We start from the raw sequence: 5,786 nt of genomic DNA on the forward strand, positions 1-5,786 counted from the left end.
AATAAATTCTGCAGTTTTAACAACGTCAACGATATTGGCAATTAAGGGTTTCGGGGAATTTCAAAGACTTTCAGGAGATTTCAGGGGCATTCACGGACATCCATGAGAGCTTCAAAGGGGTTTCAGAAGTGGAAGCCCTTAGATCTCAGCGAGCTTCAGAGTTTGAAAGAAGACTACAGGGACCTCAAAAGGGGTTGCTGATGAATTTCAAGTTGTTTTAGTGAAATTAAGAAGGTGTCGGAAAGTTTCATTGGGTTTCTGACAGTTTCAAGGAGCTGCAACAAAGTTTCAGGAGTGATACCGAGGGTTTAATGGAGTTTTCTGGTGGGTGTCAAGGCGTTTCAAGAAATTTGAGAAAGTTTCACGGACGCACGTCAGTAAAATTTGAGGGAAGCCTACGGGGGTCTCTGGAGGTTTTCTGAAGAGTTTCAAAGCGTTTTAAGATGTTTCAAAGGATTTCAGGGGGTTTCAGTGACCTAGAATTTAAAGAAATTCTACCAGAGGTTCAGGGGGATTTTTAAAGAGGTTTTATTATGTTTCAAGATGTTTCTTAAAGTATATGGCCACAAAACCACACGGCCACAAATCGAAGATCATAGTCGATCAGGCAAGGGCCCATATAGCCGAGGCGGTAAACGCACGGGTATTCAGCATGACCATGCTGAGGGTTCGATTCCCGGTCGGTCCAGGATCTTTTCGTAAAGGAAATTTCCTTGACTTCCTTGGGCATAGAGTATCTTCGTGCCTGCCACACGATATACACATGCAAAATGGTCATTGGCAGAGGAAGCTCTCAGTTAATAACTGTGGAAGTGCTCATAGAACACTAAGCTGAGAAGCACGCTTTGTCCCAGTGAGGACGTTACGCCAAGAAGAGAGAGAGAGAGTCGATCAGGCAGATTTAAGGTCATTTTCAGCGGTGGTCCATTTTTTGTTCCATATTTATAACAGTTTTAAAAATTTGGATCGTCATATTCCGCTCGCCTTCAGCGGTATTGTCGTCGCGGTTGAAACCCGAAGATTCCCCACACCCGACAATCGAATTTTCTCAAAATCCATACGTGAAACCTAACGTCGGACGTAGTGCGCTGGTCAGCGGACCTGGTTTTCTATCCAGTGCACTGTGCCCGACGTACGTCCGACACACGGTTTAGGAGAAAAATCGATTATCGCGTGTCAAAAATTCCGATTTTCAACTGCACGAACAATATTTGTTTCAAATTCCAAATCCCGCATGATACGACAACGCGTCTCAGTTTTGAAGGTAGAAATAGGTAGTTATCTCTCATGATAACATGAATTTTGTTTTCAGTGGTTTTACCAAGGCACCATGTTCCCAATAATTTTTTTGTTTCAGTTCCGTTTGTGATTTTCCTAGAATTTTTATCTCGGGTTATTCCAAAAATTTCAAATGGAATTAGCCTAGTAGTTCCACTTGAATTTCCTCCAGGAGTTTTGCTTGGAGTTGTTCCTTGAATTCCAGCTGGAACTCCTCGGCTGGAGCTCTTCTTGGAGTTTTACTTCGAGTTTCTTCAGGATATCCTGGAGTTCCACCTGGATTTTCAGCTGGAGCTCCACTAGGAGTTCCAGCTGGAGTTCCTCTAGCAGTTCCACCTGGAGTTCCTCCAGGATTTCCGTTTAGAGTTCCTCCTGGAGCTCCACCTGAAGTTCTACCCGGAGTTTCTACAAGATTTTCACCTAGAGTTCCACCAGGTTATCCAGCTGGACTTCCACCTGGAGTTCCACCTGGAGTTCCAACTGGAATTCCTCCAGGAGTTCCAGCTGGAGTTCCTAGAGGAGTTCCACCTAGAGTTCTTCCAGAAGTTTGCTGGCTGTTCGTGTCCGTATGAAGTTGATCATCAATATTAACTTGTTTTCTCGATCAGCCCAGATAGCTGTGTAGTGTCGGTAGCGGTTGTCACAATTGGATAAGAATAACATTACGGCCTGTCTGTTCCGGTGGTAAGAGTCCATTAAACAGGTGACCCCTAATTCATGGTGTGATGCGGCTATATGCTTACCGTGCCTAGGAATGAGTGGTTAGGGGGGTCTAATAAAATTCTAGTCGCTTAACGGAGCCTGTAGAGTACTGGGGCGCCCTCCAAAGTATTCTGCCCTTACTGCGCTAACCGGAGCAATAGTGCTCCGAGATAATCTGCTATCATTCAACTGCGAGGCTTAATAAAGGTAGGATTATTAGTATGTTGTTTATAAGCTTTAATCACCACTTATATGGCTCTTCGCATTATGCGTTTTACACAGTGTCCTCTGTGTACCTTCAACTTTGGCGCTCTTCAATCGATACCGCGATTATCGCTGCCGTTATTTTCTGGTGTTGTGATTGTAAGAGTATGATCATGCCTAATTTGGGTAGTGGCTATGGTTATGACAGCTCAGATCAATCTTCAGCATAAAAGAACAGCTTTAGTCCAAGAACCTTACTTTCGTAGGGGAGATTTCTATCTAGGTGTCTTGGCATTAATTAACACCTATATGGCTTCGAATTATGCGTTTTACCCGATGTTTGCTACTTTCAGTTAAAATGAAATGGCAATCTCGCGTGTCATGCCTCGAGTGATAATTAACTTCCTCTGATGATTATTTCCTGAAATGCTTATACGATGCTCACTTCTGCTGATGTGTGGATATAACTTCTTCGTATGTTTTGAATCCGAAGATCCGGAACCAATAATTCACTTTACTTTAAACAGCCAACGGATGGAACTACAGCAAACTACGACACTTTAGACTTTGTGATTAAAACCAGTTAATTAACACTCCCACTGCCATGCTATAAATCACTTACACCAACTGCCATGCCTCAAAACAGTGGGAACGGTATTTTTCAACTGCTAATATCTCAGCCGTTTTTCATCCGATTTGAAAAATTTTTAAAGCTATGAATTTTCCCAGCCTTCTAGATGAATATAAAATTTTCAAACTATGGATTTGACCAAAGTTCTATTTTTGAGTACTCAAAAACTCGGAGCAAGTACCTTAAAAAATGCTGTTTTTCTGGAGCCATTCCGAATGTAAAGTAGTTTCAATGCATATTTTAATGTTGATTTGCCCATATTAATAAAGCAAAATTATTGCAAAGAAATATATGGAGATACTCAATATTTAAGACTATAAAATCTTCACAAAATTACGTATAATACAGAAAATTTGTATATTCGGTTTGAACTTTGTATTCATCGCGACAACCCCTGTGTTTTATTGCTTGAAAACAATCACGTGCACATAAGAAAGTTTTTCCAAACGATTGTGAAAAGTGTGAATCTTAGAAACTACAAAATTTTCATAAAATCACGTATAATACAGAAAATGAGTATTTTCAGTTTGAAATTTACGTTCATCGCGACAATCTCCATGTTATATTGCTTGAAAACAACCACGTGTACATAAAAATACATTTACAGATAAATGGGGACAAGTGCGAAGCATAAAAACTACAAAATCTTCACAAATTTACGTATAATACAGAAAATTTGTATATTCGGTTTGAACTTTGTATTCATCGCGACAACCCCTGTGTTTAATTGCTTGAAAACAATCACGTGTACATGAGAAAACTTTTTCCGAACGATTGTGAAAAGTGTGTATCTTAGGAACTACAACATTTTCACAAAATCACGTATAATACAGGAAATTTGTATTTTCAGTTTGAACTTCACGTCCATCACGACAACCCTTGTGTTTATTGCTTGAAAACAATCACGTGCACATGAGAAAGCTTTTTCTAAACGATTGTGAAAAGTGTGAATCTTAGAAACTACAAAATTTTCATAAAATGACGTATAATACAGGAAATTAGTATTTTCAGTTTGAACTTTACGTTCATAGCGACAATCCCATGTTATATTGCTTGAAAACAATCACGTGTACATAAGAATACATTTACAGATAAATGGGGACAAGTGTGAATCATAAAAACTACAAAATCTTCACAAAACTACGTATAATACAAAAAAATGTAAATTCGGTTTGAACTTTACATTCATCGCGACAACACCTGTGTTTTATTGCTTGAAAACAATCATGTGTACATGAAAAAACTTTCTCCTAACGATTGTGAAAAGTGTGTATCTCAGGAACTACAACATTTTCACAAAATCACGTATAATACAGAAAATTTGTATTTTCAGTTTGAACTTCACGTCCATCGCGACAACCCTTGTGTTTAATGCTAAAAAACAATCACGTGCACATAGGAAAACTTTTTCAAAGCATTTGTGACAAGTGTGAACCATCATAACTACAAAATCTTCACAAAATTAGGTTTAATACAGAATTAATGTTGTATATTCGGTTCGAACTTTACATTCATCGTGACAATCCTTGTGTTATATTGTTTCAAAGCAATCACGTGTACATAGGAATAAATTTACAGAGCACTGGGAACAAGGATTCCTTCATATTTATTTTCTAGACATTCCTACAGAAATTGTTTCATGAATTGTTGAGAAAACTTTCCTGAGATTTCCTTACTTATTCTTCGGACCTGGTGTGATGGAACTGTTTAGGGATTCCCTTGGGAATTCCTTGGGATTCTTCAGGAATTCCTCTAGGGGTTTCTTCAGGAACTGCTATAGAATTCCACCAGGAATTTCCCTAGGAATTCCTATAGGATTTTTTCCAGGAATTCCAGGGATTCCTCCAAGGGTTTTTTCCAGATACTCCTACAGGAATTCCTCCAAAGATTTCTCCAGGAATTTATTCAAGGGTTCCTCCAAGAATTCCACTACGAATTCTCCTCGGCATTCTTCCAGGAATTTTTTCAGGGATTTTCCAGGGATTCCAACTTGGATTCATGAAGAAAGTTTTCCAGGATTCTTTTCAGCGATTCCTTCAGGTATTCAGGTTTCTTCAGGTATTCCTCCAGATATTCCTTCAGGTATTCCTCCAGATATTCCTCCAGGAATTCATGCAGGCATTCCTCAAGGATATGATTTCATCCAGGAATTTCTGTAGGGTCTCCTAGAAATTACATAAGAAATTTCTTCATTGATTCCTCCAGAAAATTAACCAGGAATCGATCTAGAAATTCCTCCATAAATTCTGTCATCTAAGAATTTCTCCAGGAAATCCTTCAGGGATTCCTTCAAAAATTCTTCCAAGATTATCTCTAGGAATACCCTTTGGATTTTTTCCAGGGATTCCTTAAGGAATTCTTCCAATTTTTCCTCCAGCAATTGCTGCAGCGATTCCCTCAGGAATTCTGCAATAAGAATTTATCCAGGAAATTCTACGGGGATTTCTGCACGAATTTCTCCAAGGATTCCCCCAGGGATTTTTCAAAAATTCCCTTGAGGATTTCTTCATCAATTCCTCCAGGAATTCCGCTAGAAATTCCTCCAAGAACTTTTCAAAATTTTTACAAATTTTTACAAAAACATCTCCCAGAGTTCCTCTAAAGATTCCTAAAAAATTCATCTAATAATTGTTTCAAGAATTCCTCTAGAGATTCCTCCAGGTAATCTTCCAGGATGTCTAAGGGAATAGTTGAAAAAAGTTTTGAATGAAGATATAGGGTTATTTTTGGAGGTTATTGCTGCATAAATTCTTAGAGTAATTTGTTATGCATCCTATGGAAGATTTCTTGAATAATCCTCGAAAAATATAAGAAGAAACTGCTAAAGGAATCCAGGGGATACTTAAAAAATACTGCGGAAAGTTCTGAATGAATCTCTGAAAGAAATTCTAAACAGAATCGCTGGAATTTTTTCATAAAAGAAAACTTGGTGCAGAATCTACCAGAATCCATGAAGTTTTTCTCATTGGAT

Source organism: Aedes albopictus, chromosome 2 (assembly GCF_035046485.1).
Source record: "Aedes albopictus strain Foshan chromosome 2, AalbF5, whole genome shotgun sequence".
In the NCBI taxonomy this organism is placed as follows: Eukaryota; Metazoa; Arthropoda; class Insecta; order Diptera; family Culicidae; genus Aedes; species Aedes albopictus.